Source organism: Rhipicephalus microplus, chromosome 6 (genome assembly GCF_043290135.1).
Source record: "Rhipicephalus microplus isolate Deutch F79 chromosome 6, USDA_Rmic, whole genome shotgun sequence".
In the NCBI taxonomy this organism is placed as follows: Eukaryota; Metazoa; Arthropoda; class Arachnida; order Ixodida; family Ixodidae; genus Rhipicephalus; species Rhipicephalus microplus.
The window spans coordinates 29099082-29113661 of NC_134705.1; positions in this window are offsets into that span (position 1 = coordinate 29099082).

Below are 14580 nucleotides of genomic sequence, written 5' to 3' on the forward strand. Positions count from 1 at the left end.
AGAGGGACACTTGAAAAGAGCTTATTATCGAGTTGTATCTCAATGCATCTTTCTTTTTTTTATGCAATGCAGCATTGTTTTCTTTTCTGCATGCAGAATTGCTTTGACACCCTTTTTTTGCTTGTTGAAAACAGTGCGTGTTCATTTTTAGACATTGTAAGTAATTTCACAGGCGTAACTTGAACTTTTAAACCCTGTATATAGTTCTGTATATACAGTATTGATCCCCATTGAAAAGTTGTCGTTTAAAGATCATGATCGGGAGTGTGAATTATGAAATGCACAATGTACGTGCAGTGCTCATGTGAAAGCTTTCAGGAGCAAATTTTGCATGTTAAATGTATGGGTATGAATGTATTCTGACAACATACACTTAACAACCATTTCAGCTGTTTAGTTCACACTCGAAATAGATAGTGTATATATATATATGTATATATATATTCAGTTAATTGAAAGCTAGTTCAGCAGTAGTTTTAAATAAGTTCGACAAATACTGCACAATTCTTAGCACCAATAAAGAGAAGTGTTCTCATCATACTTATGATGCAAAACTACAAATCCTGCACAACAGTGTCCCGCACAGTTGTTGCAAGGGCTGATGCCACTTTGCGGTTTTTTCTGTCTCAGCTTATTGCTTTAAAAAAAAATATACAAGATCAACAAATATGCAGGTGAGGGTCCCAAAGGAAAAAAAAAAACGTATGGGGACCTTATTTACATAAATATGGAGGGTAATAGCTAACACAGCAAGTGAACAGAATATGTAGTAAAATAAAACACATTAGATAAAATGTCTACAATCACATCAGTGTAAGCGTAGAAAAATAAAACCAAAGGTACAAATAAAAAAAAAAATGTCAGTTTGACTAGAGGTGTGGCATGAGTACATTTAGTTCAGATCATGCTTGTGATACAAGCGTTTCATCTGCATAGCTAGTAGTGGCTTCTGCTTGCGATGTTGTGCAGAACGCAGGCCATGATCACAAAGTTAGTAGAATGGTAGCGGCATCTATGAATATCAGCCTTTGAAAGCGGATCTTCAGCAGAACGGAAGCACCTTTTATGAAGACCTGTTTCCAGCAGTGGGCAGCATTGAACATCTCTATCCATGGCTGCCAGCCGCCTCCGCATTCACGGTAAGGAGGAAGCAGCCAAGGCATCAACGGATATGCGTTGCCGCCGATCAGATGGCCTCCTGCCAAAAGAGTTCAATATATATAACCTCACACTTACACTGCAATGAAGAAATCGGCTAGAAGTTAGCTTGTATGTAGCGTAACTTTCCTTGTATCACTATAATTTAGAATCGTCAATTCAGTCTAGCCTAGGGAACCGAAGCTCAAGTTTGCGGAGCTACAACAATGCCGCGCCTGGCCTTGGCAGCAAGCTCTGGAAAGCTTGAGGAGAGACCAAAGAGGTTACACTTCCCAAGTAGGTTATACTTAGTATAACTTTTTTTGAGTTTCCAAAGTGCTGGCTCCCATGTGGGGCTTTTGCGGTGAACTGCCGCCCCGCTGCTGCGCCGGACCAGTCGGCTTTCCACGCTTAGCAGCGCGCGAAAAGCGAGAGGCGTCTGCTATGCGCTGCAGTTTTCACGCTGTGTTTCCTCACAAGGCACCTGAAGTCCGCTCAGCTTTAATAATTCGGTGTTGGAAAAAGCTTATCCATGTTAAAGCACTGCGGTAGTGCCTGGGGCAACAATAGAATGCAAAAACTCTTGTGTCCAGCGACATCAGCATGGGGTAGCTGTTGGAGTTCGAGAGAGAGAGTGTGTGCGCGCGTGCGTGTGTGTAAACATAAACTAAAAATGAAGATAGTATAAAGAAGAAACTAAAAGAAGCCATTCGCACGGCTAATTGAGCATGCAAGAATAAAAAGTAATAAAAAATGTATTTACACGCGCAGTCAGCTGCAATGCTTACGTGCGGCGACTGCTTTGCTCACCACTGTATACGAACACTAGTGCTCATGATTACCAGCGGTTTTCAAGCCACGTGCACTCTGCTTTACTCAATTATTTGTTATCCTCCACTAGTACTTTGTTATGAACAGAACACACAGGTAAGACATTAGGGAAACAAAGGAAAAAGTAAGAATGACCATACAACCGCAATACTGTTGGCTCATTTTCGCTTCCGAGTATCAAATGCGCAGGTGAGACAAATTGGAACAGAGTCAGAACAGGTCGGACGGCTACCACACCCACATCGTACTGCCTAAAACGCTTTCAGGGTGTTATCTTAGTGATTTCCAGCTTATTTTCTTCTACAGCACATATACGTTCGATATTCCACATAAAACTAAACTAAGTATATTCACTCGCGACGCGTTCATGCGAAAGTGCTGAAAGAAACAAAACAGCTGAAAGAAAATATTCAAGATCCCCGCTTCAGAGCATCCAGACGTCTTAAATGTGCAGTAAGTCGCTACAGTATAGTGTTGGATCGACGCAATGATAAATCTTGTTCATACTACCGCAACGTTGGCTAGCATCTGCCGAAATGTCGGGCGTGTAACAGACGCCCGGCGCTTTGACGCGGCAATCACTGCGGAGAAAGCTCACGATGGATGGATGGATATGGTTGTACCTTTTAGATCGGCTAATGCCACCAAGCCGTAATACTTAGTGAACCAAAAACTAGATTTTTATTTTTTTCCTTTCAACAGTGAAGTTGAGGACTCGTACTTTGCAGTGAAGGGTTTAATTTTCACTCGTGCCTTCACTTTAGCCAGGAATGAGATAACCTCCTTCTAGTTAATTCTACCCGCTTAAGGTCTATTTCGCCCTTCCTATCCCTAAACCCCAGTGCTTCGAAAAACTCTGTGCCATCATCCTGAACTATAGGGTGAAGCCCTTTACAGAACATTTTCAAGTGTTCGGCAGTTTTCTCTTCCTCTCCACACACACTGCATACCGTGTCTACCCCTTCATATTTCGCCCGATATGTCTTGGTTTGCGAAAATCCCGTCCTCGCCTCAAACAGTAGAGAACTACCCGGAGTATTATCATAGATCCTTTCCTTGGCAATTTCCTGCTTAAAAGTTCGATATATCTCTAGTGCATATTTCTTAATCATGCCAATTCTCCACATTTAAGTCTCCATTTCCTTCACCTTCTTAACCGATAGTTCTTTTTGGTTTGGCCCCCTGCTGTTTTCTAAGTATTTATCATCAATTTTCTGGTTCGCTTCCTCCATTTTGTATCGACATTCTTCATGTACAAGTAACCTGAAACCTTCCTAGCCCAACGCTCCTCCCCCATTTCTCTCAATCACTTCTCAAATTTTATCTTACTGCTAGCTTCCCTGCCCTCAAATGATGTCCATCCCATATCACCTTGTACTCCCTGATTTGGTGTATTCCCATCAGCTCCTAAGGCAAGCCTATCTATTCCAAGTTGCTTAATTTCTAATCTTGCTTAATCTTCTGATCTCATGCACAAGACCGCATTGCTGAACGTCAGACCAGGAACCATGACCCTTTTTCATAATCCTCTCACAACATAATACCTATTGTAATTCCACAGTGCCCTATTTTTCATCACTTCTGCATTCTTTTTACCTTTAGTCGTCACATATATTTCGTGTTCCCTTAGGTACTCTGTCCCATTGCTTCTCCATACGCCCAGATATTTGTCTTTATCTGTTATCTCTAGCGTGACAACCTGTATTCTAAGCTCACTACCGCATTATCATTGAAAATTATGACTGCCGATTTTTCTTTACTGAATCTGAAACCTAACCTATCTCCCTCATTACCGCATATGTCCATCAATATTTGCAAATCTTCCTTGTTGTCGGCCATTAGCACTATATCATCTGCGTACATCAATGCTGGTAGTGCCTGTTCGATGAGTTTTTCTTGTTTGACGAAGGAGAGATTGAAGCCAAGTCTACTTCCCTCTAATTTAGCCTCCAATCCTTGTAGGTACATCATGAATAACAAAGCTGACATAGGACACCCCTGCCTAAGCCCCCGTTTTGCCTCTGCGGGTTTGGATACTTGTTTTTCCCACTTTATACCTACCTTGGTACCTTTATAGATACCCTTTAAAAGATTAGTGACTCCATCTTCCACACCTAGTGTGTCCAGTATTCCCCACAAGTCCTTTTGAACCACGCTATCGTGCGCTCTCTTGATTTCCTAAAATGCTAGCCACAGGGGCTTGTGTTCTTTTTCTGCTATTTCGATGCACTGCGTCAGTGAGAACAGATTGTCTTCCAACCTCCTGTGTTTTCGAAACCCATTCTGCATTTACCCCAGCACTCCCTTATCCTCTATCCATGCCTGCAGTCTTTCCTTTATAATCTGCATCTCCAGCCTGTAGACCACTGATGTCATTGTTATAGGACGGTAGTTGTTTATGTCAGCTTTGTCCCCCTTTCCATTATAGATCATGCTCATCCTGCTAAGTTTCCATCCATCGGGGACTTCACCATCGATTATCATTTTGCTCACTGCCTCTCTCAAAGCCTGCTTAGACTTCGGACCTAATGTTTTTAGCAGCATAATTGGAATGCCATCTGGGCCTGTTGATGTACTACTTGGAATTCTCTTCTCTGTTCTTTTCCGCTCTCGTTGTAAAAATGGAGCCATTGCGGCACTTGATCCATCCTTGTCTATTGTGGTGCATAAGGTACTTCTTTGTTAAAATTTTTCTGTCACCCTCTTTCTCATATATTCAATAGCTTTGTCCCCTTCTAGCCTAGCACCTTGACCTGTAGTTATAAACCTCTGCTCTAGGCTTGTTTCATTTCTTAGGGAGTTTAGATGGTTCCAAAATTTCGCAGCTGTCTTTCTGTCATTTTTATGTACTTCTGCCAGCCACTGAGCCCCTTTCTTCAAATCTTTTTATTGTTCAGAAGGGATGCTTCCCTTCTGCAGCTTAGAAAGATGTCCCATTTTCTTTCAACATCGTCTGTCAGTTCACCCCGCTGCTTAGCATGTCTGTGTTCCCTAGAGGCTTCCTGACGTTTTACTATGGCTCTCTTCACTTCCTCATCCTACCAACTCTTGGGCTTGTGTCTTCTTTTCTGGGGTGACTTGTCACGTGCCTTAGCAAGCTCTAGCCCAAACAGTCTAATTAGATTTGTGTATGTCCACACAGTTTTATAATCCTCAGTGATTACTTTCTCAATTTGTTTAGTAGCAATTTTTATTAGCCTTTCTGAATGAAAATTTTCCTGTAGTTGCTCATCTTGTCTCCTTCGCACTTTCACTGCTCTTCCAAAACTTAGCTTGATATGTTTGTGATCATTACCCAGACTTCTGGAGCCACCTTCATCTATGTGCATTCTCCTGAGCTTATCATACATTCTATGTGACATGAGTGTGTAATCTACTGTCGACTGCAGCCTTCCCACCTCCCTTGTTATTTGCCCTTCACACTTCTCGGTGCTGTAGCAAATGATCAAATCATGCCTTTCACACATATCTATGATCATTTTGCCTGTCGGGTCGGTATACCCATCTATATCTTCTATGTGCGCATTAACATCTCTTAGTATAATTATCTCGCACTCTCCTCCCAACTCCTCAATGTCCTTTGATATACACTCGACCATTGCCTGGTTTTCCTCTCTGGCCTTTGCTTCCGTCCAGAAGTAAACGAAAGCAAGGAGTGTCATTTGCCCTGCCACTTTCCTTTTTAGCCATAAATGTTCCTTGCACTCCTACTTGACCCTTTGCCAGTCTGTACTTTTATGAATGAATGTCCCAATGCTACCCCCCTTTCTGCTGCCTCCTGTTCTATTACAATATTCCCACACGTAGTCCGGATTGTTAGGAGGTTGTGCCATGTCCCTGAGATGTGTTTCTACAAAACCGTATACCATCGGCCTCTCCTCCCTTAGCTGTTCTTCTATCTCTTCTCACTTCAGCCTGTTCCTGCCACCCTGCATCTTAATATACCCTGTGTCTGAATTGGCTCGGCCCTCGTGGCTATGTCTATTTCTGCCTCGGACTCTACCCATCTTAAATGTTGGTGCCTTAAAATTGTATCTTTCCATACCACCTGTCAAAAAGTTTCCCTGGTTGTTTTCCTCGTTACTAGCTATCCTGCACACCGAAGGGCCCGCGTGCCCCCCAAAAAAGCTACTGCACGTTCTGCAAGTTGCCAACCAACCTCATGACCAAGCCGCACATCGAAGTGAATTCTTTCCGATGGAGGCGGAAATGTTGTAGGCCCGTGTGCTCAGATTTGGGTGCACGTTAAAGAACCCCAGGCGGTCAAAATTTCCGGAGCCCTCCACTACGGCGTCTCTCATAATCATATGGTGGTTTTGGGACGTTAAACGCCACACATCAATCAATCGAAGTGAATTCTGTCTTGTTAAAAACCACCCCACTTATGCATCTCTCTGTTTATTTCCACCAGCTCAAAACCTTCCTCTCAACTCATCTGCCATATATCTTGGTTTGCGATGACAACCGCGCTTTGCTGGTTGCCGTCACGCATCGGTACCTACGGTATCGTGCATATCACTACCTGTACCTGAGCAGAAGTGGCGCGCATGTCATCGACCCCTTTTGCCAGTGTGGTCGCTATTCCTGCCGTATCTTCATTTAAGACATCGTTTAAACCACCTGAAATTATGACTAGGTTTCGTCGATCAGCTGTAGTTTTGAGTTTTGCGCTCGCTTGCCTCATGACTGCTTTCAGGCTGCGTCCTGGGAACATCCCTACTGAAACCCTCCTGTCACCTCTTACCCTATCTTTGATTGCTTCTGCGCATTCGACTGCTTTGTCCCCTCCCGGCCCCACCACCTCTTCGCTGAAGCTGGGTCTTGCAACCATTGAACTGGCTGAAACTGATTTTTCCAAACTTGCTTGCTCTTTCTTCTCCGCCGTTCTGGTTGCCGGTGCCCTACTGTTCTCTCTGTGGGTCGCTCCTTTGTTCACCTTAGCTAGTGCTTCCTCGGCGGACTTCAGCCTTTCTCCCTGCCGTCGTTTTCTCTTGCTCTGTCGCCAATGCAGTCTCCAGCTCGGTGATTCTCATCAGCAGTTCACTCTGGGCAACCATCATTTTCTCCATTTTTACTCGACCTCACATTGCCTACACTTGGCCTTAGCCTCCTCTCCATTTGATTCTGCACTCGGGTCCATTTTCAAACCCACCCCGCATCCTGAACACTTTACAGCTTGCTTTCTGACATGTCAGAAAGACATGACCATGTCTTTCTGACACCAATTGCCCTTATGAATTCTCTTACTCGATAATTACAAAACACGATCCATGCCCTACTAAAAAGAGAAAGTCTAAGCTCTACTACAAAAATTTGCATGTTCAATGTACGAGCACCTCCCCCATGGGGTGGCAAGAGAAAAAGAACACGAAAGAAACAAACACACACGCACAAACTAGTAAATACCTGGGGACTGACCCCCGAAAAAGCCGTACAATTTAATAAGTGCTACAAAGGTTTTAACTGCTGCGTTAATAATTATAAAGGCAAGCTCGAAACATGCATAACCACTTATCTACGCAGTCGATCGGGAGCGCTCAAAAAACAAAATGGGTTCGGCATGGCACCGCCGCGACGCGGGAGTTAACCGCAAAATGCTTTCACTCCTCCTATGTATCCCGGTTATTAGCGGCATTGCGAGGGTAGAGTGTACTAGAAGTTTTGAGTGGCAAGACCACGCCTCGCCGCCTGGTCCCTTCCGCGTTGCCTGCAGCGGCGGCGCTGCAGTCGAATAGTACTCAAAGAACCGCGCACCGCGTGCACAAACTGCTATGCACTTTGGCTCCTCTGTCATGCTTTCTTGATACAGATTTTTTTGTACCTGCTCATCATTCATGTCTAACACATGATGTCATAGCCCTTGAAGTATGACTTGCCAATCTACTTAATTTGAGCTCCATAAAAGGCTTTAAAAAAACAAATACTGTGTCACACACACGCAAAACCAGAAAGTCAAAAGTAAAAAGGGGAGAGGAAGGGAATCTGAACTCCCTACAACACGAACGAAATCCACACGCATTCACAGTATTCACAGTATTTACACGCATTCACAGCGACCACGAAGTGCCAAAGTTAGGTATTCTGCTGCACACGCCACAGCCTCAAAAAAAAACAAAAAACTGCCATGGTCGGGTAGCTTTGCGCCTATAGTTTACAAATGGTGAAGCTGAATTTAGCGTGTCTCTACAGATGCGCAATGTAGATTTCACCTTTTCGACAGTATGAGGTCTCATTACTAGTTCAAGTCTAACGTAGTCGGACGAGAAATGCACCGCATAAAAATAGTAGCTGTGCTAAGGGGGAATTGTATGAGTATATATATCATCATCATCAGCCTGACTACGTCCACTGCAGGACAAAGGCCTCTCCCATGTTCCGCCAGTTAACCCGGTCCTGTGCTTGCTGCTGCCAATTTATGCCCGCAAACTTCTTAATCTCATCTGCCCACCTAACCTTCTCTCTCGCCCTAACTCTCGCCGCCGCTACTGTCACCTGCCGGAGAATCAGTTAAGATGTGGCGCGGCCGCCTCGTTCACTTCATCGCCCCATTCTAGTACACAAGGGCTAGCGAAGCCGATTACATTCACGAATGGAGACCTCAACACTGACGAGGCGCAAGCCAGGGAAGCCAAACGCAAGTGTCGACAGTGGTAGACCACTGTATCGACAAGTGTCGACAGTGGTAGACATCAACGAGGTGCGAGTCAAGAACACGGATCACGTACGAGAATACAGACGGCGCGCGGATAACACCGAGGGGCAAGCGGAGAAAGCCGAGCGCAAGCGTCTTCAATGCGTCCCGCCTCCAATGTCTTTGCGTTTAAAACAAATGTTTACTCGAGTAAACGCTACATCGAGTTTCGCTTCAAACCGTTCTGCCAGCACTCGCGTAGACGCCCGTCAACCGGGTCAACGCCATGCACACTGCTGCTGCTTCGCATCACATCAGGGTTCCCTTCGGGGAGATGGTCCATAGTTTTTGTTTTTGCTTTTTTTGTGTCCCTTGACCTCAATGTCCCTTGAGAAAGCACAACCAGTTGAAGCCGATCGCTTTTCCAATGACGTCAAATGTGATGTTTAACTTTGGGTCACGTGACCCAGAGCTGTTGAGGTGCAATTTGCAAATAGACCAGGTGGCTACTTTTTGCTAAATTGGCGAACTTGAGAAACTCGTGGCAACCTAAAATTATTTTATTTATTTATTTACATACCCTAAGGACCCGGGAGGGCATTACATTATGAATGGTGACAGGGCAAATTTTTGGCAATTTTCGGCTTAGGTCTCGACTGAGTTATGCATTATATACCGAGGCTTCAAAAGCTGATAGGTGACAATATTTTTTTCTATTTTTGTAGTTTTAGACACTCCTGTAGAAGGCGCAATTTAATACATTTGTCCTGTTTTTCATGTCTATCTCCTCTAATTCACCTAGATCCTGGAGGCACTGGTGCGTCTGTCATCAAACTCCCAGCAAAATTTACGTCAGTGGGCTGCTTCGCGAAGTGGTGGCGTTCCGATTGTCCACTGCTCCAATTGTCCTGAATAGCTTGTCGACTACTTCACTGTTATGTACCCCTTAATTTTATGTGTGTGTAGTTTAAATTTGTCAACATAATTTTCGGGTGGGCCAAAAAGTCTGCCTTCTTTGGGCAGCATTCTGAAACTGCAGAGATGAACACACAGAAAGCATGGCGCAAGCATTGCTGCAGTTACGCAGTACTTTTCAATTTATTTCTGTTGTTTTGTAGTCAAGTTCTTTTATTATCAGACTCATGATTCCACAGCAGCAAAATAATGTAAATCTGCAGGAGGGCTATGCACGGTGTCGCTCTCTTGTTGTCGTGACTGCATCTTGTATTCGCTACAATTGGTATCACAAACTTCTTTTCTGAGGTACTATAGTATTCAAGGGCGCAGCTAGTGAATGCATGCCCTTTCACAGCTAGTGCTCTCATAGTGAAGTGGATGATGTGACCGACAGTGAAAAACGTCAGTATCATTTAGGGTGTATAGATGGTATCGTACTTCGCAATGATATATATAATTAGAAAATTTTATTACTAGGCATGCCACACAAGCAAAGTGGCAACTTTTTGGGAAAATGCTGACTTTCAGCGACATTTCGCTCATCATTTTGCGAATTTCTTTCGTAAGTCAGTGGCAACTCTGAAATAGACTTTCCCTCTAGCGTGCGCATCTCCTGCATGCACAAACGTACGCATCCCTTAGGTTCAGCGCATGCGCACTCTTGTCCCCTCTCGCGCGTTGCGTACGCTATAAAGGCTGTTGCTTGCGCTAAACTATTTCAATTTGTGGGAATGGAGGCTAGCCCGCTGCCTTTGTGCGGGCTTTGCCGCCTCTTTCCCAATTCTCGTGTCAAGACATGACTCCCCTCCTCATGGTCTACGCGCTGGGAGAGCGAGGAGGCACGCTTAACTCCTCTCACCCGGTAGCGGATGTCGACTGTGGCACTGCGCGCAGGGTCTCCCGAGAGGTTTTGTGCGCGCTCGTTGGGAGTGAGAGAGACCTCTCCGGGGACGATTAGGGGGTAAGCACGCTTTTCTTTGATGCTCGTAGGCTCCCTTTGTTTGGGGCTCGTTCGGACTTCACCAACAGCGCCTGTGGCAAATGTTTACCTTATGTCGTCCCCCCACTTCCAACGCTAGGCCGAAGAGCAGTACCGTGTCTTAGTGGGTGGTCAAACTGCGCCGACCCGTATCTTTTCGAAGCCAACGCGAGTGCCTTTGCCCTCACTCGAGTAACTGGGCCCTTTGTCCCGGTGTCACCGTGAATCACTTTTACCATGGAGACGTGCTCGTGGCACCCCTGTGTAGTACTTCTCGCTTGTGGCGTGGATTAGCCCATTTGCTTTCCCGCCACGCCTTTGCAATGGGCTGTACTACGTTTTGGTGTTGCCGCAGGCAATAAGTGTTGCGACCTTGAGTAGTATCGTGTTCTCGCCACGGCGATGGTTAACGCATGCCCTGCGGCTCGCTAAGACCGAACCCATGCTAGTGGCCGTACTCCTTCCGGATACGTATACACTACAAACTCTTAGTGATGAGCTATGCATGTCCCATTACTGACCACACTACATTGGACCACACACTGCATGTGAACTGCAGAACCAACACCGGGTTGCTCAAAGATCTACTTTTTTAAGTATCAGGCTTAGGCGACGGCCGACACGATCTGCAGACGACAACGAGTCAACTTTGTTAAAGCACGACCGCTGTGACATGTTTGCACTTCCGCTAACACCACTACTCTCTGCTTTACACTGGCATTTCATATGAAGGTTGCCTTAGACATTCATTTCACGATTCACTGTCAGCTTCGAAAACTTATTTTAAAGAATGCGATACGAGAATTTTGCGGGTTCACGCTAGCCGTTGAACACACCATAAAAAAAGTGCATAGCGAAACAACTTATGTAATATATATTGCAAGAACTGCGGCTACCAATTACGCAAGTGTTATATTCTCGCTCAAAACAGCCGTCACTTGGCCGAACGCTACCTCAGTGCTGCCCGAGAAAATACTAATTTTAGTTTAAAGCAAGCGCATGATGAGTAACCTGCACAGTACGTCCAGCTTGGCAAGTGCTACTTGAGCACACTTACCCTGTGAGTTTACGCCGTAGAATGCTTGGCACTACGTCGAAAAGGTTTGCTTGATATTCGAGCATCCGTCCCTTGGACAACACAGTCTCGCGAAGGTATCGGATCGCGCACACCACATCGATGAAACCGTAGCGAAGAATAATCACTGGCATTGCTCCTTGCCTGCTGTGTTGCAGTTTTCAACAAATGCAGTGTCCAAATCTTCGCTGGTCTTGCATGTTCCAGAGTATTTACAACCCCATGCACAGGGGGCTAAGCCAAGGGTTGTGTCACATGACATTCGTCATGCATCTCAGCACACACGACGAGCACACGTTAAAACGTGCCCGTAGTACACTTTGCGTCAGCTCTGTCCTACTATCTGGTTATCACCTAGCTCACCATGGAAGCGCAACGCGTAAACTTTGGGTGCACCGCATGGACAACGCTGGCTTTCCTTACAAAGTCAATGCCTCCTTTATTTCTTTCAAGGCCAGTCCAAACGCATGTTTCTCAATGGGAGCTGTCGGTCTGTCTTAGTTCAGAGAGTGGTTGTGATGCGACGCTACATGATCGGTAGCGCTAGAGTAACTGTATATGCTAGCATACTCTATGTACAGCTGCTTGCATCACACTTTCTTTTGAGCGCTTTCTCCCATAGATGCGATAGACGTGTTTCCCACTCCAATATCGTAGGTCTGTCAGATTTGTTCCTTCATGCTCAAAGCAATGCTGCCACTGTATCACAGCACATTTGAAGTCAGCGCATGCAGTAGCATTGCAGTGATGCTTCCCCATTGGTTGACTGCATAGTACCACGAACGACGACACGCTATCTCAAAACCCCCTATCTTTTACAGAGCCAGCGTGACCTCCAATATTGTGAACACGAGAAATGCAAGATGCCGCCCCACAGATCTGTACACAACTGAACAAAAGATTACTTCATATGATTTCTGTCGTGAGACACTGCATGGCAGGTTCTCTCCCCCACGACCGCAAAGCACGTGCGAAAACTAAGTGATGGGAAAGAGCAGGAAAGGGCCAGAGGAGAAGCTGGTGAACAGCTAAATCGGGTGAATCTGACTGGCATTGATAAAATAGAGGAGGCATTGGCAAGGTTATGATGTGTCCATATTTTTAATATCTTAGGGTAGCAGTGACATCAACCAATTCACCAAAGTGAGCTAGCAGCTGCTTAAAGGGGAACTCCGGTGCATTTACGACCGCACTGAGATAATGTGGTTTTCAAATAGTATCGACAGTCCTGCAAACGCTGGGATGGTTCGTCTTGCACAGGCACTCGTCAATGATTTTAATTGAGCAATAAATGACTACTTAAAACAGAAACCGAAACAGGGAGCTGCTCCATCGTCCATAGTGGGTATAGAATGACATCACGAGATCCGCTACACCTCGCAGGGATTCTAGCCACCCTAACCCCACCACGGCTTGCCAGGGCAGGGTGTAAACATAGCTCACGTGCCTCCTCTGAAGCGCGAAAAACTTGTTGGTGATGTCATCCAACAGGAATTAAGCTGTGCCAGCCCGTCTGAACTTACCACTGACAAGTATAGCAATGATTGTAGCTACTACGTGAGCAGAAAAACATAGCTTTTTGAATTTAACTTATCGGCGCGTGAAGCATCTGACATGCCCGAATCGATTTCTTCGTTGCTCAATATCGTAAGACCCGGCGTCAATGACGATTAACACGCTGTGTGCACTGACAAAACTGAACTGTGCTCGCGTGGTCGCCTCGTAGAAGAAAGGGCACGCTGCATCCGTCTGATGGGAAAGGCGGGGTTTTTGAAAAAGAGGCCCTTACGTCACATACTTAGGGTGGCCTGCGTTTACAAGTGCAATTTCAGAATCTGCTACCATATTTTAAAATTCATTTTCTAAATAACTAAATCACGCTTGTATAATTTGGCACATATCCCTATGATACCGACGAGAACACATGTTCAAAGTTTTATTGAAATCGGTGATTATCGAAAAAAGGCTGAAGTTCCCCTTTAAGCTCAGCCTGGGTGGCGACAGTAGCTTTCAAACATAGCTGGCCTAGCCCCAACCCGTTGCCGTGCTCAGTATTCCCTTAAGGCAGTATCGTAATAGTTACTTATTTTAAGCTTTTTATTTTTGTAAATTTATAGGACATGTATTTGTGACTCCATGCTTGACCCCAAAAATTGTCTAATGTATACATATGTGTCGCTGCACTGTGACCAATAAACCTAGTTGGTACAGCACTTGCGGTCGTCGGTTATCAGGGACAAGTGTATATAAAATCGCTATTTTCTGAATAAAAAAAATTCCGCCATATCCACGAAGTGAATGATGATGAGTGGGCGAAGCTCCGGAGGTAAACCTGGTAAACCATGAATTCTCTGTACATTTTGCCCACTCGATTTTATTACATCGCTCCCCCTAGCGTACGTCGCCGCACTAAATCGAACGATTGCCTTCAACCAATGACACGCGTCATATGTGACATCATTCCTATTTTATAAGATCTCGCGTCTTTCATCAACTACAAGTACCGCTTTCTAGTTTATAACATCTTGCATCTTTTCATCATCAGCTACAAGTACCACCATCTAGTAAACACTACAAGAACTAAACGAGAGGTGGCTACATACAGGAGACGGTACCGCCATCTAGTGAACACTGCAAGAACTAAACTAGAGGTGGCTACATACAGGGGACGGTACCACCATCTAGTGAACACTGCAAGAACTAAACTAGAAGTGGCTACATACAGGCTACAGGGGACGCACAGCCCACGCCCTAAGGAGCTTCGCCCCTAAAAATGTCAGAAGTGCATCGTTGTGCTCGCTGTCTTTCTCTTGGGGTAGCCTTTCTGCACCTTCGCCAGTACAAATGCCTGTAGTACGACCACCTTCGTCTTTTATGTAAGACAGCTACATCCACTACATCCATTAAAATACAGTAATTCTGCCAGCAACAGCAGCTATCATAATATTATCAGGCAAAGTGGAGATATAA